At 35.7% G+C, this 25,391-nt stretch overlaps 1 protein-coding gene across 5 annotated transcripts in view; it reads right to left on the reverse strand.

Moving 5' to 3' along the window:
* The window catches only part of VPS13B (vacuolar protein sorting 13 homolog B), a 423,329-nt gene that overhangs the window by 292,376 nt on the left and 105,562 nt on the right, over positions 1-25,391 (reverse strand). The window lies entirely within an intron of this gene.

Genomic DNA, 25,391 nt, shown 5'->3' on the forward strand with positions numbered 1-25,391 from the left:
CTTTTATTTAGACAACAACATTTTACTCAGTAGCTATGTAAAGCATTACATCTGCACAGCTGAGCAGTACAGAAGGCCAACAGCTCACTTGCCATTTTTCAGCGGAAACTGGAGTTCAAACCTTGCCTTGGGTCACAAGTGGAAATAAGTTTTGGTGGTCTTTCCTCAGCCCCCATTTGTGAGCAGCAGCAAACTACTGCACCAGTTGGAAGAAGTCAGTGCTATTGGCAGTCACTTCTGAAGAGCTGCCTAGAGCTGCGGCAGAAGCAGCAGGGGATTGTACAAGCCAGGACTGAGATATGTTGGCAGAGCTGGAGGGCAGCCCCCCAGAACAGCCCCAGAGCATAGGTGGAGGAAGCCAGCCCTCCAAATCTGTACAGCACTGCCTATCAGAAAAAAAACACATAAATTCACTTGCAAATGAGAAATAAATAGCTTCAACACCTGTAAGAAGTATGAAAGGAAAAACTAACACAAGTTGCCTTTTTTATGGGTTTTTTTTCCCCCTCATGCAGAAGCAACTTGGAATTTGTCAGTTAAAACTGGCAAGCAGCTTGTTAATTATGCAAACATTAGTATAATTATGGAACCATTTCCTCATGTATGTAACACAGATTTTGTTCCAAAATCCATAATTATGCAAGGAAAGTATTGTGGAATATCAGGTAAAAATGCAGTTTTACACATATTTCAAGATCATTAAACACATTAATGAGATGTAATTATCTACAGAATTAATTAATTAGTTTTTTTGCAAAATCTCTCTAAGACTTAACCCAAAGAACAACCTTTACTATATATTAACTAGCAAGGGAAAAAATCCTAAAAAAAATTATAGGGAACAGAAGATTTCAGATTAAACTTGGTAATTATGCTTAGTTCACTCTGCCTATTCCAGTTCCTATAGACTGAAGAGTATTTCATAGTGCATACAAAATCATTTAGCAAGAAGTCTTCTTGATATATATTTATTTTTTTTTTCTGGTAAGACATTAAAATAATTTTTGAATAAAATGTACTTTCCAAGACAGAACAAAAGAAGAAACATGTGAAGGGACACACAGCACGTGGTAAAGCAGACTGCCATATGAAAGTAGGTTCTACACTTCAGGTGTACTTTCTTATCAAAATTTAAGCTATCTTCTGTCTTTGAGGTATGCCCAGACTTTTCCTAATTTGTGACTCTGGAAGGCTTCAGGCTCAAAGAATACTCACTGAAACTAAGTTGTGTGCTTTCCAGTACAACACCCCATCAGTTCTCAGTCTGAAAGACCAACTACCAGTTTGTCTTGTGAACAAACCCTCATTCCCATTTTTGTCCAGGGTAAGCCTCTTTTAAATCTGAAAATCCCTGTTGCTCTAAGGGATGGTATCTGACACAATGCATTAATTTGTCAAAAGAAACTAGGATATCTGTAGGCATTTCTGCCTCCTCATAGTTCCTATAAATTTGTGCAAAATAGAGGCCACTACATTGAAATAGAAATAATAAATTTTTTAAAAAAAAAGAAAGGGAAAAAAATAAAAAAGAGGAAAAGAAAAGGAAAAAAGAAAAAATCGTTTTCTCCATCTTCTGACAATTCCAAAACAAAGAATATTAAACTGTTAGTAGGAGCCAGTATCACAGTTAAAGCAAATAAAACTGAGGTCACAATTTGACTCCCCATCTTTTAAGCCCTCTTTAAAGTGGTAGTTTCTTGCTGTTTTCGTTTTTCAGCAATTCTTTTAATAATCAAAATAAAAGGTGTGATGTCCAATACATTACTCTTACTTCACTATGGAAGACTAAGTAGTTTTAAAACTAAATCATTTCCACAATGGAGTTCACTTTTAGATGCATTATCCTGGACAACTTCTTTGCATTCAGACTAAAACTGTCCATGTTACTTACATGCATAACTTAATTTTAGTATAGTATCCTATTTGAAAAAAAGGAACCAAGTTTAGTGTGATCATGCTCACTATTTGTTTCTGTTTACTCCTAGTCCCTCACCAAGTAAATTCTGGACTCACTGAATTTCAGCAAGATATGACAGCACTATCCAAGACATTTATTTTCTACAACCTTCACGAAAACATGAGTGTATTTGCCTTCTTTAACTGACCAGTCATCATATTCATGACAGTCAGCAAAGTATTGCTTAAACAAGCCAATGAATTGCTTTTCACCCATCCAGCAGCTAAGGACCATGATGGGAAGCCAGGAAAGTTTAATGGCTGCACCTCAGAGAAACCCACAAACCACTAATACATGGTCATTGGTAATCAACAACCATATTTTAATGCATACGAAGAAGTAACTGGTAGCAGTAATAAGCTATTTTTTTTCTGTTACAGGGTTAGGGTAGACACTTCATCCATTGTTTTCAACTATTTGAACAGAAAATAGGAAAATATTGGGAAAATATAGATTACTCATGCCCTTCCTTTTCTATGTTGCTTTGGTGTCAAATGGCACCCTGCTTTCAGCTTCAACACACAGTAACCAAGAAGTTGCCAGTAAAAAATTCCACTCATGTTTCACAGCTCTGAACTGATAGATACTCAAAAAAACTCTTTATTAATTACTGAAATCCTATACAGAGAACACTTTTAAATAAGAAATTTAGACTGTCTAACTAGACTTTCATCATGAAGACAAAAATCACCTAACTTAAGGTGACTGCCGTAGCTAAATCTTTTTCAAGGCACAGGAAGTTTAGAGACTTTTAGTGAACCATTTTTAATGAACTGATTTAAAATAGGAGGCCATTTTCTTCAGTCTCTGAAAATTTTTGGAAATTATTATTAACCATCTCTCAAACTTGTCAAATTGGCAAGCTGCTCTACAAAGAAGGAAGAAGCCTTGTTTCCTTCATATGCCTCTATCTGTAGTTTCCATCCCTGTAACTTTAGTTCCTCCCAAATGGTCTCCCTTATTTCTTGCATCGTGATATCATTATAAAATCAAAGTCTCAACAGTTGTTCACATAACTACAATACTCCCTAAATACATATTTCAGAAAACAAATGTTTAAACAAGCAGACTAGAGCTTCCTTCCCTCCCCTCAATGTTTATGAACTTTTTTAAGTAGTGTTTTAAGGAACTGAGCATGAAGATGTTCGAGCTCTGAGATAAGAAATGCTCCATCCTTCCACGTACTATCTGAAATTATGCATGGAGACAAACACACCACAACATTTTAATTAAGACATTGAGCATTGATTTGAACAGACACTAAGAAAACCAAATTTATCACAGCCAACAGCAAACATTATGCAAATTCAACATCCTGTAAATGAAGTATGAGAAAGGCTTATTTCCAAGGTAGAAGACAAGAAAGTAGAAATTGTGATGTACCCATTCTTCTGGAATCTTACTTGCAAAAGCATAACTCATATTTACTTGACTTTGTTACTCAGTGGAGTCAAATTACAGAAATATGTTTTGGATTTTTTTTTTAGTGCAAATCACTGTTTCTTCAGTTAATTTATTATTTTCATCAGGAACAGAGGAATCAAAGACTTTAGGGAGAAAGAGATACATATGCCAGTCACTATCAAATGTTAACTTATGGCTCCTTCCAGATAAATTTTCTAGATATCTGGGTTTTTTTCTTGGAAACACTTTGCCCACTGTAGAATGCTTTGCAGTAAAAATCCAGTGTTTCCTTCCCAATACGTAGCCATGTGTACACTCAGTGATCAAGCACAGCTGTTTCACTTGATTCAGACACATAGAATACATCACATCACCAAAGACTTCAAATGTGTTCTCTCCATATGGTAGAACCCAAAAATAGGCAGAAAGTTTTTCTAACTTAAAATCTACTACACCTTGACAATTTACACCTTGCACACACTTAACTCACTGCAATGATAACTCCAACACTGTGCTCCAGGTACACATACAGAAATATTGTGCTGTCAAGAAAGGTTTTCCCACACTTTGAAACAGGTATTCACATCCTAGCTCAAACTTTGCAGGTATAGCTTTGGTCAGTTCCATGTACATAATCCAACCACACAGCTTGCCCCAAGTTCATTCAGTGTCATTCCATATGCAGGCAGGGGGGAAAACAAATAGCTAAAGGCAGGTCACAACTATGTCTTTATAGATCAACTCAGAATTTTTTCTAACAAGCCTAGGAATCTAAGCACTCATTTAAGGCCTGTTTAAAAACATTACCTAATTAGTGATTTTTCCAATGAACATCTTTCCCAATCCATTTATGATAAGGTAAATTTGCAGTGATTACTGGCAAACCAAGAAACAAAATCTAAACTGATCAGTAACAAGCACAGAAAACCAGAAAAGAGGTATGTTACTGATTCTGAGGACACCAGTCCTGTGTGCCTGTGTGCCACCAAATCCCTGAAACACAATAGCTCTTTAGAAAGATCATAAAAGACCTGCAAAATATGAAATAGGAAATGAGTAAGGCATGACAAACTTCTAGAAGCAACTCCACATGAATTGTCCCCACATTTAGTCTGTGGTCTCAGAAGGAAAAATCTCAATATTTTAAGCATTAAGTACCAATAAACTATGGTTTGGCAACATGATATAGTAAAAGACTGTCACATACTTGTCAAAATTATTTCAAACAGTAAAAAGATCAATCCATGAATAAAAGTAAGGAGCTATTAACTAAATGAAATAACATTGAAGCATAAGTCTTACTGGAATCATGACAAAAAATGTCAAATTATTTTCACAGAAACATATACTTAGGTTTTACATGACTAACACAGAAAAGCTATTAAACAAATAGAAGCATAAGAGAAACCTCATTTCTTTCCTGAGAGATACTCATCTGTGTTCAGTCTCTGCTTAGGCAGGGCTCAGTGAGAACTTCTGGAGTCTGTATTTGACTTGATTAGAGAGATGGCACTTCTGAGGAACACCAAGCTAAAACCAAACTTAATTCCTTCCTTCTTTCAGAAAGAACGTAATAGAAGCCACAAAGACCAGCTCTAACTGATACCAATCCCACTTCTCACGTTCAAAGCACTGGGAGAGCATAAAGCTTTCACACTTTTATTTGCAATAAAACAGCAGCAACATAGGAACTTTAACATCTCTTTCAGTCATTCTGCTTCCTCACACACACCACCTGAAAACACTGAGGTGTTGTGTTTGAGGTTCCCTCCTCCACTCCCCACACTCCCTCCCTTCCTTTTCCTTCTTTTAAACTAGAAAAACAGAAAAAAGAGAGGTTCTCCTAGAATGTAGAAGATGGGGTATAAGTATTTTCTGCGTTTTTTCCATAGTAAAATTGAATCTTTGCAAAGAAGTACCTCGAGCATCTTCACTGTGTTCACAATTGCATGTTTTCAATCTGTCAAGATAGTCTACAGACCACATTCTGCAACCCTAATGTACATACTCACAGGCTACTATTTTCTTTCTTCTTCAAAACAGTAATTCAGGCAGGTTATTTTATGGAACTGTCAAGGTAAAATCGTGTGTTTTTTCTAACTCGGCTTTACTTAACATCACAGTTTCTATTCTGATTATCATAGTTATTTATTTTCATGTAACTGTGTCAACCAGTTTTTAGTCTACATATCACTATTATGAGAAATTATTGTTTCATCCCCACCCGCTCCCAAGGCTTAACAGGGCACTAACAACAGGATTATTGTAGACTTGTCTTGCCTTTAACATATTGTGAACTGGACAGATTTTATACTGACTTGATCTTCTGTGCCACAGCTCCACAGATAAGAGAACTTTGTCCTTAAAGATAGCTCTTATTTTATTTTCTCTTCTCTTCAACCATGGTACTAAAAGAAAAAGTAAATGCTTGAAAGGGTGAAATTTAGTGACAGACTGAAATACTCCCTAAAGAAGGTCAAGCTGCCTTTGTTCTTGGGCAACAATGATAAAATATTTATCAATATAAGTATGTATCATTCTCTTCATCAGAACATAAGCTGCAAAAAGCACATGTTAAAACCTCTCTAACTTAAATCCTTAAACTGCCAGTAAACTAACTTAGGTTTCTCCATTGCCTAAACACAAAACAAGATGCAGGATCATCATTACAAACTGAGATTTACATATTGCAAAATATTTCCCAGCTTGCTAAAGAACAGTAGCATATCACCTACAGGGAGAGTCACTTCAAAAAGACAAAATCCTGTTGCTACATTCCTGTTTCAAGATTCCCCATGCTATGGCCTTCATACAGGTCCCCATTTTCCCTAACCCAAAAGCCTCTTGATTTTTCTAAAGTCCTGCTTCAGATGGAGAGGTAAATAAGAAACCTGTGGTTCAAAAACTGAAAACCAATACTGAAGAAACCAGAACAGTGGGAATAATATGCTTAAGGTATTCTAGGTAAGAAGAAACTTTAAATATTCCGTATTGATTATCTGTTTTAAGTGATTATCCAGTAAGGTAAAATGTGGTTTTAATTTGGAATGCTCATATGAGAACTAAACAGCTACTACTGAAATGCACAGAATCTCTGAATCATTCACACTGGAAAAGACCTTTAATATCATCAAGTCCAACTGTAAACTTAACACTGCCAAGTTCACCAGAAGAAGTAATCAGATGACCAAACACCCTCCTCCAGGTGCTTTTGACAGTGCAGCTGGAGGTGATAGTGAAGATAAGGATGAAAATTTTAACTATGCCTCCCTTCTAGTAACAGAAACATTCCCTTATGGACCCACCATAACTCTCGGTGTGCTGCTTCCACCTGCGATGGTACCTAACACTGACTGGAGCACAGCTGGACAACAATTTGCAAGTGTTGCACACTGACTGCTAAGCTTCATATGTGATTAGTAATATTTATTTAAACTACTACTATGTAGTATTTGCTAAGTTTTTTCAGGATAGAAAACGAGGTGGGGAGGATGTGAATCTCAGTAGCAGCAATTGCTCTGTGAGAGAAATCTGCCACAAATACTGTCCTGGAGCTGGCAGAGGCACAAAGCTGGGCCTGAGTGCTGTGACAGCAGGGGAACAAAGTGGGAACAGCTCTACCTCAGCAAGGGAAAACCAGAGCAGCTCAGACAATGGGTTGCAGACCTGCAAGCCAAGGTGGGGCTATGGAGTGGTAGGCAGCAGTCCTCTGACATGCCACATGTCAGAGGAGGCCAGGCCTGGACAATGCAGACAGACCCAGACCCCTCTGCCACGAACAACTCGACCTCATCCCGCACCACCAGACCTCTCCTGTTCCCTGTTGGACTGCGTATCTTTTTGATCTAAACAGCCAACACTTAGAAAAGGAATACCATTTTCCATCTTATAACATAGATAGTATTTTAAGTAGCTCTAAAACTTTGCTGTGAAAAGTGCAGTTTTGGGCAATTTATTATTATTATTAATGTCATTATTACATGCCAGTTATTTAGGCATCGCCAGTTATAAGCACACCTAATTGAAACCATTATTTTGGATTTGGCAATGTGGCACTGGTCAGGACACAGGATTACAGTAGCTTTAGTGCTACTCTTCCAGCTCTTGTAAACAGAGGTTCAAAATGAAAAGGACTGATTTTCCCTTCCGCCCAATTCAACAGCTGCATTTCAGATATTCTGTATCATTTGAGACAAATGGTAGAAGTCAAAGTTGATTCATTAAAATAAGTTTTGTCTTCCCAGAAAATGCAAAAAAAACTATCAAAATCCAGACTGTAACTCTAGAAAACCATGTCCTATCAATCCTCATACCTATGTGTTGTCAGTAGACAAATGCTAATGGATACAAATGCTTCCAGGATACAGGTAAATAAGGACTTGAAAAACCTGCAAAGTCAAGTATTTGAGGCAATATCCTGAAAAATATGAAGACAGACATATTTTCCTCTTCCTCCATAGATGGAGGAAGGGGCTTACAATTCCTGTCCTCAGTAAGAAACCCTTTGGTTGGAAACCATGCACTTGCAAATGGTTTCTTCCATCTTAGTCATACAACCATTCTATCAATTTCAAATACAGTCATTTTGTTGTATCTGAGGATAATAATAGCTCATGCCAAAAGTCAACATGTAAAATATATGAAAACACTTTCACTCATTAATGAATGCCAGTAGGATCTCAAAAAATCTGAAATGCATTTTCTTTCTAGTCTAGTTCAAGTTCAATCCAGTACTAGCTCAAAGGACTTATCTTCAAACACATTAAGCAAAAAGTACAACTTATCTTAGACTCAGGACTGAAGTCTGCATTTTACAGCTCTTCTTTTAGTAAAAAGTTGGGTAGCAACTAAAGAGAAACTACCTAGAACAGCAAACTGTAGGATGAAAGAACAAATTCTCAGACAAATCTGAGCTCCTCTCAGACCTTACCACCTTCTGTTGCACCTCTGGAGCTGCCTTCTCTAAGGCACATCTACTCAAATTAACTATTTGGCAATTATAAAACTAATAAACATTTCCTATGAGTTTGTATTGCCTTTAAAAAGCCTCCTTCACCAGAACAGATTCAAACCTTATAGTGCTATGTAACATAGCAAGAGGTGCCAGGTCTCACCTGGACCTAGGCATGACTGAGCTTCCCTGTAACACACATGACACCTGGTCACCTACTTGCTGTCAAACACAATATGCAAAGGCTGAAATCTCTCACAGGCTCAGTTGGAGCTTATTGAATATGAGGACAGCACAGTTACGGACCAGTAAAAAGGTAAACAAGATGAGGATTCTAGAGGATGGACATAGTAATCCTTTAAGCAATAAAGAAACTGCAAAGGTTCATAAAAATTCAAAAGAAGGTCAGATGTATTCAGCAATGGTATTATCAAAAATAAAACATCTAAAGTGTAATCATTAACAATTAATTTCCTGAGTTGCTAGGCATGGGGGAGAAGCAAAAGAAAATGTTAACATCCCTCAGTTGGGAAGTGGAGAAGGCCCAGAGTCACATGATTAAAAGATGGTCAACGGAGATTTCTGCTACAATCACTGACTGTAAAGGAGTAGGAAATGGCAAGAAAACAGTAACTCAGATAGGGTGGGTATGTAAAATATGACAGAAATTTAACTGAAAGATTAAACCACAGTATATCAGTATTATCATGAGCAATCCTCCCATGATTCTCCTTTTCAGAGAGTATATGCTGCTTTAAATAAAAGGTCTGAGTTTACCCCTTTACATGCACATAAATGACAAAATTTTACTTTCATTAAAGATGAGGGCTTTTTATAACTGGAGTATCATTCTTATTCACCATTTTCTATATCACACTACATTTCTTCATACCACTGTATTCCTTCCAACAATTTAATATAGACTGTTTAGGATGTCAACTTAAAAACACAATGCTCTAATTTTAACAAACATGTTTGCATTTTCTTTTAAATGGTCTATGCAGCTCCTGAGGACTTAAAGAAAACAACACATTTAGTATCTGGAATGGCTGTTTCTTACAGCAGGAGGATATTAACCTTTAATCCTTGAAATCATTAAAGAAATGTTTGTAGAAATATTTTTAGCCTCTTTATCTGGTCAAAGTACTGGAAGTTAAGTCGTGTCTGTACAAACCAATCATTTCACCAGCAGTTTTATATTTCTTTAAAGCCTCATATAAAAAGCACCTGCTTAAAGTGAGTAATGGAGTTTTATATTCATTGCACTTAGGAACAGCGTATGTAACCTATTCCGTTTTCCTCCCTTGTGGAATATATTTTAGCTTATATTGCACAGCACATTACGGATGTGTATAAAGGCTCTCTGATCAGCAATTTGGACTGCAGACAGCAACCTGCATGAATACACTTTTTTCCCCATTCCTTAAATACAGTATCCACTTGATTCACCAACACAAATTAAAACCATCCTTTAAAGATGATCTCACCTTTACAGTGAATACATGAAGCTCATACACAGAACACCATAGCAATTTGCAGCATACACCCTGCACAATCAACAAGCACTTGATTACAGCATTACAGAGAAAAGAACCTAATAAATAATGTTTCCTGCCCAATGAATAGAAAATCTCCATCAGTGTGATTAATTTTTGAAATGTTAAAAACCTTGATGTCTATTAAGATACAAAAAATAGAAGAAATTCCAAATGTAAAGAATCCTGTAACGCAGCACATATTAGACACACAAATTTATCTTGGAATTTGCATTTTGTCAGAATGCATGAAAAATGGTGCTTCCATGCTATAGTTTATTAAAGCACATGCTTGTGATATCTTCATAGCTGAGAAATTTAAAGAATTTTTCAATTCAGCCTCAGTATCAGGTTTCCCTCCAGAATTTAGTGCTCAATCTCAATAACACTATGAATTTGAAATAGCCATACAGAAGTATTCATCAATTACGACAATACTTACGCTGGATTAAAGTAGGTAATAGAGGCATGATTGTAACAAAAAGAGCATCCTTTAATTTTTTCATTAAGAAAATAACAGTGGCTTTTGATGGGACAATAATAAGTTTTTTAAACACTTTTGTGTGATTGTCCATGGTATTCATGAATTCATCATCATTTGTACCACTATATTACACACAACATACATTGATTTTCATGTATTTTAAAGCAGAATGATTTATCCCCTACGTACATAATCATATCATCACAAAAGTAGATGCTACTTTAGAGTAGACACTTACTTTTGGCATCTTCTTCCACCCACAGTCACTCTCTGCTGGTAAGTTTTAAGTAACATGGAAAATAAATTTGCCAGAACTTAAACTAGGCATAGAATTACCCATCAATGTTATTGCACATAAGTACTTACTCGCTGAACTAAACAGGAAGAAAGGCTATATTACATTAGCTTGATTAGTACCTCATGGAAGGCTGCAGAAGTTTTGAGGTCAAGGCAAGTTTACTGAGCCCATGAGTAGTAGAAGGAATAGATATTTTATAGTCACACATCTGAGGTAATATCTGTGATTGGGCAATTGCATATTTTCTAATTTATTGTAATTAGGTTAAGACTACAGTATGCTTGTTTGCTACAAATTCCTCACTCTGATATACTTGGTACAGTAAATCTTGATAAATCTACCCAATATTACAATATCTGAGAAAGATAGGACCTCAAAGTTAAAATTAAATCCTGCTAAATCTTCATATTATCTCTGAATGATAACCAAAGAAGATTTTGAAAAGAATAAAAAGTCAAATTTTTAAGACAGAGGAACAATACTAGGAACTTACTGCTTTTACAATGCTGTTTCTTTTCCCAATTAGACTTCCTTAGCATAACTAAAAATCTGTATTAAATGTCCCTATAGGTATTATAACTTGGCTTAGTTTATAAAGAAGAGTGCTATATGAATACCAGTTGTATGCTTTTCAACAGAAGGATGTAAACTTATTTAGCGATCTGTTTTTCTCTTTCATCTTATCTCTAGTTTCTGTGTAGATTTATAATGCTCATTGTTTCCAATTTTAACAAATCACCTAATGGCAGAAAGGAAAATATGTTAACCTTGGAATTATTTTCAGTTGTAGAAATCCCTTTTGTCTGGCTCATGCAAGGCCTGCAATCTGTTTTAAACACAGATTGTCTGTCTTTTGTCTGACAGCCACCAAGCTGCACAAATTACTTTCTGCCTGTTCACCTGTTTGCAGCTGTGTCTGTAAGCTAAGGATTCTGTAGTTTGACTTGGGCAACCACTCCAGGATTGATGACATGTGCTGCTGATAAACTGAGCAATTTGAAGAAATTACTGGCTAAACTTATTGAAAGACATCTGTGCATGGGCTGAGAACTAGAAGCCTTCAGTTGTGTGTTTGCAACCTGCAGTGGCGGCAATCTGTTTGAAGTGATATCCTTCTGTAACAGAGCTGGTCCTGCCACAAAATAACTGAACCATCTTTGCAACATATTTCTTCACCCAACAACAGAATTCTGCTCTTTTGGTCTTGAATATACCTCCTAAATAGAGGACATAACAACAATTAAGACTTCCTATACTCATCTAGCAGAAGTAATTTCTTTTGAAGTGTTTCCGTTTTCCACCGAGATCTGGCATTCTGAGTTGTTTCCCAGCCCTCTCTGCTCACAGACGAGTTCTCAGCAGTTAATTCCAGTTTGAGCATCTCACAGGCACCCTTATTGTTTTAGCCAGGAGACATGCCTTGGCAGTATTATGGGGGTACAGTTCAACTCTTCAGCTAACCAATAGCAATGCCTGAGGTTTCTGCTCTAAAATTCAGTCATCAAAAAACTCTATTTATAAACCATGTGAACCTGGATAATGTTTGAACTTCTAGGAGATACTTGCAGATGCTCATTTTAAGCACAAGAAGCCCAAGACTGTGCTCTCAGGGTGAGCATGTGCATGCATATGTGCATATGTATGAAATTCTTTTGCTTTAAAAAAACTCCACCAGCCTGGTGAGCTGTGTATGATGGCTAGCCAGTTCTAAGCTGTTCACTACATTTAACAAAATAAATTCCTAAGTCCTTTGGGACACATTCTACAGTGATATGATTCAACATTGCTCCCATTTCCTTTGTTCTTACATACATAGCATAAATGTATTTCGAGTATACCTTGTGACCGAGTAAGCCAAAGCAGGATTCTGTACATCTTCAAAAGTTTTAGTAGCCCAGAATAAACAACAAAATAAAAATATTACTAAAATTCCTTCACACAGTAATGCAAAAAAAATTAATTGAAGGAAAAGTGTGTTAAGCTTAAAAAACTAGCAAAATGCATAGAGAACTTCCAGTGAGTAGTCAAAAGCACAAAAGTTGTCCACTTTCACATCTGCACATTAACCCTCTCTCTCCCCCTAAGCCCTCATTTTAGGCATTTAAAAAAGATTAAGCATGCAGTATTTAAGTACCCAAACCAAACTATTAATTTCACCTTGTTGTCTTTACAACCACTTCATACCAGAAGCCAAGCTACTAGCTGAAATCATCAAACTATCAGAACTCATATCTGTGCTATTTGTTAGCTTTAGCAACTGAAATTAGTGCTTCCATTTTAATCTCTTTAGTATTTAGAAGCAAGTATTACCTTTAAAAGTATCTTCACAAACAAGGTTTACTAACAACAATAACAATTTTCAAAATACATACTACATTTGATGAAAAATTATCACTGTGCTCAAGAACATTTGAAAATAGGAAAGCAAACCTTTCAAGTTAAGTAGCTATATAAATTGGGCTTTCACATTTCAGAACCCATAAAGTGGATTCACCACAGAGCTGAAGTGACTTCCTGGAAAAAAGAATATATAGCATAGTGTATATGCATACAATAAATCAAGTCCTGATTATGTGCAGCTAAAAACTATACATCAGCAACAATAAAACCTTTAAAATACCATGCTACAGCAGATATCTAAGTAAATACAGCATGTTTTTATCTTTAGCATCTATGCATATTGTGCGTTCGAGAATTTTTAATGTCAGCTTTTATTTTAAAAGAGCTAAGTCGTGAGAACATTCTTCTGTACCACTTCATAACTCTGACACCAAGTATGTATAAAAAGATTAGCCTTTATTTGGTATAAAATCAGTTGGCAGTTTTACATCTGTGCTATGCAACATAAATACCCCAGCTGGCATCTCAAGCTCACACACATATGGACTTCAAAACAGAAACTTCCTTATTTGCAGCACTGCCAGGGTAATTTTGTATACTCTGCATACTACAGCTATTTGTCAGGCCCCTGCAGGTGTGCACTGCACATAAACACACAGCTGTAGTCTAGCAAGCCAAGTGTTCCATCAAACACATAAAGGGAGACCTCAGCAGCTGGATTAGTCATCCCTGCAACAGGTCCAGAGAGAACAATATGGGTTAGTATTTTTGGAAAAGCATGGATGGTAAATTTATGATTATGCTGGCCTTACCAAATAACTGCTGGATTGTGTCATTTTTATGCAATGTCTACTTATTAAAGTTTTTGTTAGAATGGCTGGAACAGATCGAATATTTTTTAGTTTTTAATATAAACAATAAGGTAGTTTATGTATAAAATAGTTTATTAAGTGCAAAATGTTAAAAGGTTTTCATGCTAGTGGTTGGTTTTTGACAGATGTTACAATTATTTGCATTGGCTTTAACAGACAAATTGCTGGAATCAATTATAGTTAGTATATCAAAGTTATATATTATGCTTTGTCACATTTACTATAGCCACATAGGATTTTTCTATTTCTTTTTTTTTTGCTGTAACTGCTTAGATCACAGGTGAATTCCTAAAAACATTTGATAAAGTGAAGAATGAACACTATTGTGATTGACTTACTTAAACTGATTTTAAGAAATTTTAAAACTCAACTAAAATTGCTTTCTCTCAGTACTGTTTAGAAGACATCAGCATCCAGAGAATTTCATGGTGGTCATACAGATGTTAAAAATATTTTAATCAACCAGAAAAAGCAGTAAACTTAATTTTATGCAAGTTTCCTTTAAGAAACTTTATATGTCAAAATCAAGAATAAAAAGAATCAGTAAGAAAATGAAAAAAAAAAAATTTAAAGCCATTTGCCACCTACTTATTCAGAATAATCACTGTATGGTATGTATTTCAGCATTTAAAAATTGCCTCAGAAAAGATGAGAAACTGTGAATGCTATCAGGACTAATCCTAGATTAATTTCATCCATTAAACTTTGAGTTCAAATATGCAGGCACCCGTGCTTGCTTCTCTTTGGTGTTTGCTTGGAAACAAAAAAATTTACCAGACCTAGCATGTTGCTCTCTTTTCTGACTGTAACATGTTTACATACTCATAACAGCTCTTTCAAATTTCATGTGCTGAGGGGAAGATGTCAATTCAACACCTTGGTACAGTAGACACTGACCAGCACTGAGAACATAACCACATTTTCTTTGCATAGACCAGGACTTTGGCAGCACCTGGGAACACTATTGGCAGGAATCCATTCCCAACTGCCCCTGCTTCATTAAGTTAATTGCATCATTTCAAGAAAGAAGAGAAGGGGCTTCCTAAAGGTCACTTTCCTAAACATGACCTAATGACATTTCAAGACCACGTATGTGTCATCCAACAGGAGTATCATACAGGGGACTCAGAAATGTACATGGAGGTTATGTTAATATTATGGTAATGTAAGATCTAATCATTAGAATTACTGATATGTAACTAATAACAACACCGTCATTTCCTCGTGTATAAAGGTAGCTGTTTTTTTCAACCCAAACAGGTTGTAGTAAATGGTGAAAAGGCACCAGACTGAGATGAACAGTACTCAGCCATATTCAGTATAAAAGCCACTAAAACACATCAAAACAAAACAAAAAAGAAACACTTCAAAACAAAAAGTGGTTATTTAGAATACAGGGGGTATGAATGAACACTTACAGGTGACCAGGGTGACTACCAAACCACAGCTGAAATGCAAAGAGATTTATTTTATTCCCTCACTAATGATGCTGGGTGGCAGAGACACACGGGGACACAGGCTCTGTTAGGCTCAGCCCATCCCAGCAGACAGCAGCAGGGGCCACTTCCTGCCCCAATACACCAAAGGGCTTCATGCACGTGTAGCTTATCACAAGGCTGAGCTTTCATGGTCTCTGAGCTTTTGTTCTCTCACTCTGTCCCAGAAGGAGGCTCGGGCATGTCTGTTACAGTGTGCTATCCCTACACAGGAATTCTAATTCTCAAAACAGGCAGAGGATGAACATAGGCATAAGAAGTGGAGTTTTCCCACCCTGGTATTCTTAGCATTCAAAGCAGCAAGATCACTTGAGCAAATTTACTATCCTCCTCACCATTCTTCCACTTTTAACCCTTTTCTTCTAACGCAGGGTAAATGTAAAAGGCAAAGTTATTATTTCTTTTAATTGAAACAACTATCTTTCCAAATCAAACACAAAATTTGTAACTTCAGGGATACATACTTTGCACCCATCTTGGATCTACAGCCTACAAAACACATGTATAAAATTTAACAATGGAATTACTAATCTGGTAAAATGAAGGCAGAGTCCATGTCAAACAGTAACAAATGGAATGTGGCAGAAACTGACTGATGGTTTGAAGGCAAAGTTTTCAAGATTTAATGGCATACTACACCACTGATGAAAAAACTACATTCAAAAGAACAGTGATTGCTTTATTAAAATGACCTATAACCTTAGTAAGTGTTTACAAGAAATCAATTAGCCCTACTTCAGATAAAAACTTGAAGTATCTTTCTTGAAAAGAGATAAAGATGACCACAATATTATAGAGCAAAATATTGGGATGTCCATAAAGCAAAACTGTGCCTTTCCAGAAATGTGACTTCTCAGGATATCTCTAAGAAAGTGTTTTTGTGGATATTCCAAAAAAAATTTAAAAGAGGAATTAGATATTTTAAGTAATAATATTATGCAGTGAATTATAAGAGAATAGAAATTTAAGAGGGAAAGAGAGCAAGGAGAAGGACAAGGGGGATTCATGAGGGGTGGAATGTCCTAGTAAGAGACAGAAGATAAGGAAGGAAAGCCCTGAACACTCTCATAGTAGTAGGGCTCTACAAAAGTCCATAAAGTCCATGAAAGCCAAGAACACCAGGACCTACTTCCCTGAGCAAATCAAATGTGGAACTTGGCTTAGCCTTCTTGTATATATGGATTTAAATGTGGTCTGAACCCTCCAACATAACCGGTTCCAATTAAAAAAATTAAACTTGCAGATCTAAGCACATCATGAGGCAGCCTTCCCTTAGAACATTCCCAAAAAGCTGCATTCCAATACAAATAAATCAAGCCACAGACCCTTTTCTTTGTCTATAGAGTTCAGGTAAGCAAAGCACTTTCAACAAGAGCTCTTTTCCAGGAAGAAAATGAACTTATTTGAACTAATGGATAGGGAAACACAGTTCTTATGATGAAGGATGTGTCTACACAGCTACATGGCAGGGATGATTATATTGTTTTTGCTTGCACAAGTCAAACCATATTTAGACCTTCACAGTCAAGTCATCTATACTTTTGTTTTCTTTTCACTTAAAACTCATATTCAAAAATTTGCCTGCCTTAGCTGCTGGCATTTTAGGTACAGCTACATTATACATATCTTAATCAGATCCTGCCTAAGACTATATCAAACCCTTTAGAAACAAACAAAATACCAAAACTCTAAGGAAATAAAGTAATTTTTTTAATTCATTTTTTTGCTGCAGACAGCACTCCATTGAAAAAAAATAAATTAATAAAAATTAAAGTATAGAAGAGTCACACTTGGGAAGTATTCATAAATATTGATCAACAGCACTACCTAGTAAGAGCATTTCATGTCTCCAAAATTTTTATGCTTTTATTACGCAAGATATTCCTGCACAATGTTAAGCCAGCAGACCCTGATAATTCAGTGAAGTAGATACACCTTGCCTAGTGCAGGAAAATGACAAGCTATTACTGAAACAGCAACAACAGCAAATTCTTGCAGTTACATTCTTTGATGCTACACATTAAAGAAGAGAATGATAAACAATTACTGGAAGGACACAATGGTTTCCTAAACTAAAGTTTGAGACTCAGCAGTGACAAATTTTAGAACACACCATCACTAACATATTTAGTATTCTGTAAGAAACAAAAGAAAGTATTTTCCCTGCTTGCAAAGCCTATCAGCTGAAAAAGATTGACTGTGCAGAGATACATTCCATTTACACAAATGGATACAAAAGGAAAAATGGTAAAAAAAGACTTTGTATTACAGAGAAACCCAGGAAAGGAGTGCAAAAGGTTCTACAATTATGGCCATTATTTTAGTTAAATTTTATCCAGGTAAACATTAGAACTGAAAAGCCACCCTACATATTAAGACGCTTGAGAAATGCATATTTGACCATCTTCAAAACATTTAAAAAACTAATAAATGATAAAGAACTTCGTATATTTAGAACTATACTACTGTTGCCCAAAACAGCTGAAGCAACATTACCCAACCGTAACCAATTCCAGACCCCTCTGGGCATCACACAGACCATGCTTGCTTTTCTCTCCATTCCTACCTTCCCTTTTTTCCCCCCATTTTTCTTAAAATACAAGCTATTTTATAGGGTGACTGTAATATGATACTATGATCATTGCTGATTGCAGTTAGAAACAGACCCTTCTAATCCAGCTGCTCTCCACTTCAACAAATGCCATTTAAAAGCTACTTCATAAAAACATTATTGCTTCATACTTAAAAGACATTAAGTCAAGATTTTGGAAATTCCATTCACTTGATTATATCAGCAAGTGTACTATATGCTAGATTTATCATTAAAGCAAAATCCATGAGAACTGTTTTCCAGACTTCAGTTAATGCTCTTATGACACATTTGGCCAATGAAAGGGATGAAAACCAGTAGTGCTTTGAAGCAATAGCCAGTAAATGCCGTTGTGGTTTACCAAGAGTGGGATGCACAACATATTAGACCACAGTTAATGAAATTAAACCATTTCTTATGTTTTTTAAATGTGTCCTGTATTACTTGCTTGGAAACTACACAATGCTTCATCTTTGAGATTTTACTCTTTTTTTGGTAGTAAATTGTATCTCTTACATCTACTGTTAATTGAATCAGTAAGCGACAACCACTGTTTTTTATTTTATAATACTATTTACGGCAAAATAACTTGATAAATTAACTACATATTCTTCTTTTTTTCCACATTAAAATGAAGTTCTAACTTCATGTTCCTTACTCAAAAATCCAGGGAAGAGATTTCTGTAAGGAAAAGAGGATGAAGTATTTGCCTACTACCTATTTGTATCAGATGTGCATTGATAAATAGTTTCCTTACATAACGTGCCTTACATAAAATGTAGATTACATTTAATGCTTTCTTGAGAGCAAAAAGTACTCTCCTGACAAATATTTTGGTGAAATACATCTCTAAAGTTTTAACTCCACTCAAGTACAATTTTTTCAACAAACAAATGAAGAGGTTTATTTACCAAAATGGAACACTGTCCTCTATTATCCTGAAGTCTCGAAGAACCAAACAGATAACCCATAAAAACCCATTTACTTCTCTAGCACTGCTAACTATCTGCATATTAATTATAAATCTACGGTTAAAGCCCAGCTAAATTAAATCCTTAAAGACAACTACATTTCTCCATGTCTTAGTTTAGGGCAAATTAGGAAGGAAAACTCCAAATGGGGAGTTACATAGCAACACATGGAATATTCTCTTATTTGCATCAATAAAACTGTGAAAACTAGTATTCTTCCCTTGGACTTTAAGACAGAGAGCTCACAGGAGAAAATTCATTTCTCTCCAGCAGTCCAACCAGCTGTTGTCTTAAACCAAGAACTCAATTCTCCTAAGCCCTTCAAACTGTCCAAATGCAGCTCTTCACATACTGCATTTTAGCAAGTTAATTTATGACTGAGCAATGTTAAATAATAAACTTTTCCAATTAGCATAATTAGCTAATAGTAAACTGAGGGAACTGGTCAATAGTCCAGGCCATTTTTACACTGCCACACCATCAGGAGCCACTACTATTCTTCCAGAGGGATTATCATGGCACAATTTTGCTATTTATAGTCATCAGCAGAGTGAGAAGATCTGTATGTGAGAGACTGGTAATGAAATAGCATCAAAGCCAATCTGCAAGAGAAAAGACAAATGACAACAGCCCTTCTACTAGTCCCAATCAGAAAAGCCACTGTCTTCTGTTTGCTACTTAGAAACACTTTACTACATATTTGGAAAAATACTTTTATAAAAATTACAACTCTGATACTGAGAGGTGGGGTGGTGGAATGAGGAAGTAAAGTTATGAGGCCTTCCATCAGTGGAACTTTTTTTCAGACAAATCACTTTTCCCAGATAAAACCATTAAAAAGTCAACTCTCAATTCAACTTTTAATACTGAGAATATAATTTCTGTATCTATTCTGCTTCTAAAGAAGTACCCTAAAGACAAATCAAATGGGATTATTGTGCTTAACAAAGAACTGCCCTTATTAGCAGAAGTGTTGAATAACATTGGCCTTTAACACAAGTTACACTGCACACCCAAGTGGCAGTGAAGTTCAGATCACATACCCTCATTTCCATAATCATTTTCACATGCCTAGAATGCATTAAACACAATACCATCTTAAAAATGAAAAGCAGACATTCCTTTGGAAATTAATTCAATATTTAGCACATCACAGACAGAAAACATCTCTTTTTACAGTGTAGAAAAACATAATAAATACTACAAGGATGTGTTTTTTTATTTGCCTTAATTTTGTCCTATAGGCACAAGCATACAATACTACAATTCCAGAGCGATTACATTTATGTCTAGAACACTGTATTCTAACATGGAATCTTCTTCACCACTCATTTTCACAGACCTCAAGTTAATTATTCCTGCTCAACAGTCTCCAGCCACTTCCCAGAGAGAAACACACACCACACAATATTTCCCCTTACGAGATTCTTTCCCCACAAACAAAAATGTAAGTCTACATTTAATGTATATACAAATTTTAAATTCATATATGCTAGCATTGCTGCAGTTAGAGCTAGGGGGTCCATGCAAGAGCACGGATTGACTTTTGGAGAGGATCAAATCCTTCTCTGACCTGTAACTGGGTTATCCACATCCAAGTTAATTCTGCTCTAAGGATTATGGAATGAGCATTTTTAACAGCAGTATTCTTGCTCATTTGTAGTTATTAAGTCCAGAGGCAAGCCTATGGTTCTCAGGATGGCAAATTGAGCTCAACTAATAAATCCCTCACTGTGAAGAACTCGATTATTTCTTCTGGATAAACAGAATATCTTATGAGAAGTCACCAAAGAATTAACCGTGAGTTGAGCTCAGTGACATTCCACCCAACAATCAAACAAGACACATTAAATTAAGCTTTAACTTACAATTTCTTTCAGGACTTTCCATTATGCTACTACAGCACACAAGAATGGAAATCACCTTTGCAGTGCTAACAAGCCCATACTCTGCAAATGAATAATGAACCACAGCAATGAAACTTTAAATGACATGCATATAAGCAAGGGAAAAAATCCTCTTTAAGTTCAATTATATCACATAATAAATAAAAAAAATCTAATGTGTAGCTTCTCCATTTATATCCCATTGCATTAGCTACCACTTGGAGTGAATATATAACATTTTATAGTGTAGATCCCAGGACTTCAGACAATATAAATAAATGCAGGAAATATTTTTTTCAACACACCAACCAGAGCGCATAATTAATAATCAGACATACGGTTCAAATTAATTCCAAGAGGAAACAGTAACTAATAAACTTCACAGAGTACACAGAAGCAATGTGTAGATCAGCTAGATGAAATGGCAACTGATGTTGAACACTAAATTTCAATAGGCTTCATTCTGTCACAGGAAACTAAACATCTGCCATTACATTCACAGGTGGAAAGATCTGGATCGTCTTGCCAATGCAAAATAATGCATTGCAACAGGAGAAAATACACAAAAGACATAAAATATTTACAACTGGAAATCAAGGAAAGAGAAGTTAACACTATTTGTGAAAGACAATTTACCCCACGCAGTGATTCAAATAAAAAGAAATGTAAATGTTTTTAACAAAGTAAAGCTACTCTATAGCACACATACTACCCCAAAACTTCTTTAAAAGGCATTTGAATCTCAATATGTCCATACTGGTATGGACACACACAAATGCATCACATAAAAAAGGGACAAGATGTGGATTTTTTTTAAAAAATAAATTCCTTACACAACAAATTATTTCTTCTGCTAAGCACATCATCATTGCAGGGTACAGCCAAAGAAAGTTTAAGAATAATCTTGATGCTTATCAATTTTTTTTTCTCCAGAAGACAGTTGTTAAAGTTAAAAATGGAGGCTGCTGGCAGTTTTAAAAACCTACTGGTTCAGAATTACTCCAACTTTTGTACAGATAATTTTGGAGGTTTGTTTCATTTTGGTTTTTTTAAATGAACACCACAGTTTTACAACTCATTAAACCATTTTCCAGTTGCACATAAGCTAACATTTTTGTAACAATTCCTAAAGATTTGCAGAATTCTACAACATTTCTGCTCCAATAAATGAGAAATTAGAAAGCAAACAAAAAGTAAGTAATGATAAGCATCTTGGAACACCACCTAAACAACCTCAGCAGCATTGCTAATCAGTTACTTTGCTCACAAATATATTACATATTCAAGACAAGTAGAAAGAAACAAAGATTAAAACAAAGATCCTTTAATTAAACCCAGTGATGGCAAAACACATAGATCTTTTACATATTTAAGCAACTGAAATGTCAATCTTCCTTAGGAAATAAAAATCCCAGAGCAAATGGAAGTGGAAATGAAACAAAAGGAAAAGGTTTTTGGCTCTACATGCTAAGAATTGCTTACAGCAGCATGTTATAGACAGGGCCCTGGAGTTTGGCTGAGCTTCAATGGCAGCAGCTTTACGCTGTAGGGATTGGGTCATCAGTGGCATAGCTGGGCAATTAAGAGATGAAGCAATGTATTTATTTATATTCGTAAGAAACTGTACAAAATGCAGCCATACAGCCTGAAGTACAGGAGATTTTTATACACCTAAATCAATTAATTAGAAGGAAATAAATGACTGAGAGATTTGAAGGAAATGCATCTTGCTTATTTGCACAAACACAGAGGATACCAAACTAACCCCACCACCATAAGTAAATACAATAGATTCATATTTGTTCAGTAATACCATATAAGAAGTACTGTTCTTGTTAACCAAAAATCATCTTGTTAACCAAATTGCTGGGCATGGCTGGTCTTACTAAAAATATTTAAACTGGTTTTATACTGGGAATAATATTCATGCTTAGAATAGTTTTGGATATGAATAGCAGTTTTCTTTGCATTGCAGACCCCTGCAGCTGTACAGAGCAGCTTCACAACTCCTCACAACTGCAGGATCCCTTTGCAAACACCATCTCCATATGTACCTTCCAACAACCAAATTTTTTTTTTCTCCACTCCCATTTCCAATTTCTCTTCTTACATCTCCAAAGTGGATAACCTCCACTATCAGCCTTTCAGTGTTGATATTTTCCCCTCTCTTTAAGGTCAAAAAGAACCAGATGAAATTTTTACAACAGTATATGTGCAGAAATTTCACAATACAAGAGTGGCTAAGCAGTGACATCTTTTGAAATGACCACCAAATAATAGCAGTATAGAAAACCGCATTATGAAAAGTTCTTCTTTCAAAATCCAGACACTAAATCCCACCTACATGCTGACTGCAGATCTCTGCTTTGTGAATTTTCACTGTAGGTATGTTAATAAGAAAAAATTCAGCTGTTTCACCTCTCAGAGTAACACACAAAGTATTTCTGGCACAATGCTACATTTCAGTACAGCAGAATGTAAAATTTCATCAACCTTGACAACCTTTCCATTGAGACAATATGGATTTCATCATTAATAGATGAAGTACAAATAGTCCATTTACCTAAGTCCAGCGCAAACAATAAGAAGCTAGTCTTAATAATTACATTAAACACACAATGAATGTAAATGATCTCAACCTGCAATACTGTACATATTTCAGAAAGTAAAAGAACCTGATAAAATATGAGCTCAAGATTGCTGCAGAAAGTGATACCAATACCAGCTTATAAATTCACTCACCTTTGAGGCATTCTCCCCCCTAACCATACATACCAAAATCTGGCACCAAAACACTTCAAGAGGGTGTACAAGAATAAAAGGTGCCAGAAGTTTCTACGACTATCTATGACTTTGGAAGACCTAGATCCAAGTGTTACATTTGTTTCTTGAACCCTAGTGCCTTCCATTAGGGGCACAGCCAGACTGAACTGTTTTTTAGAAAAAAATCTGGCTCAAACCCACTGTAATCGTGAGTCTGAGTGGGCACAAAGCAAAACTCTTGATCTATTACAGATGAGACATCACGATTGCAAAGAAAACACAAGCATCGCTTTGTAATGTACTTGACACCCTTTTTCTCTAAGGTAAGTATTATTTGTGTTAAACTACTCCCTAGGAACCTGAAGCATCAGGGTCCCCTGTTCTGCTAAATTAGTAATTCTGAAGAGCAGCTATGAATGCAATCACTACATTAACTTAATACATTTTAGTGCTAAAAGCCAGTATGGAATTGACATCATAGTAGGAAAAAAAATAATTTCATAATATCTTAGATGCTATAGATATTGCTAAAAGATAAGCACAGCCTAATCAGGGAAATCAAATGGCAAATATGTGGGCAGAACTGAAAAACAGGGTTTGCAATTCTTACCTCACATCCTTGCAAATAAATTGAGTAGAAAAAATTACCAATAAGTGTTTAGTAATTTTGTATTTTATTTTTTCCCACAAAATGACAAAAATCAATAACATGTATTTCTTCCACAGGGTTCTGGTAAGTACATTCAGACTACAGAAGCTCAGATGCTTTGGATGCTCAATTCTCCTATTGACATAGCATGACGCAGAAAACCCTTGCTGAGCTGCGGGCTGCTATGGCTCCTGCACATTTTCAGCATCCATACTTTTGAGTGGTGGGATCCTCCTTTATAAATTCGGTGTACATTTCTTGTTCAAATTTAAATAATTCTGGATTTTACACCAGTGGATGGCAGTAACTATTTTAATTCAAATCCTACTGTGCAACAGCCCTATAACTATTGTTTTATATTCTTCCTAAATAAAGTGTTTTGCAATACATAATGGTAAGCTTCTTCCGAAAGTTCTGAGAAAAGGATTACTTCCTTTGAAATTATGAAAAGCTCTAGAACAATAGAGAAGTATATTTAGTAGGGTTTTTAAATAAAATGTTCATACCACTATACAAACGTCACTAAAATGAACTGATGCATAGGCACTCTTGATTCAGGTAAATGACACATTAGCATGAACAATCATAAAAAATGCGTAAGGAGTAAGAAGCCCTTCTTAATGAAAAAATATAGAAATGTTTCCATATGTTTTATGAAGTATTCTTTACCCTTTAAATGAGCACATTCAGATTTAGTCGCTGGCTTTGTTTCAGAGAAACCCCATCTGTATACTACATCGCTTACAGGCACATCTCAGTCATGCAATAGCTATGTCACAGCTCATATATCAAATAAAAATCACATTCAAGGCCACACAACCTTATATACTCAAAGTCTTCCATTCTATTTTAAGTAATCCTAAGAGAGCTCTTATTGCACCTCACTGCTGATGTCACATGACTTTTGTTGGGAAACAGTCGTACAACTGAAATATCAAAAAGTTCTTAACACAGATGAGAATGATATGAGGGAGAACTCTGTTGTACCTATATATTCTGAAAGCCCTTTTTTTTATATAACAAAGAAACAGGTGTGGAACTAAAAACTTAAGAAGAGTAGCACTGCACCACATTACGTGGTACTGGGAAAAGCAGGATAAAACATACAGAACTCACAATAGGCTTAAGGAATTCATCTGACACAGATTCCAAGACTAATAAAGCTCATGGTCCACATCAAGGACAGAAAACAAAT

This window comes from Pseudopodoces humilis, chromosome 1, assembly GCF_049639895.1.
Source record: "Pseudopodoces humilis isolate 2021_Gansu_Grassland_sample_001 chromosome 1, ASM4963989v1, whole genome shotgun sequence".
NCBI classification, from domain to species: domain Eukaryota; kingdom Metazoa; phylum Chordata; class Aves; order Passeriformes; family Paridae; genus Pseudopodoces; species Pseudopodoces humilis.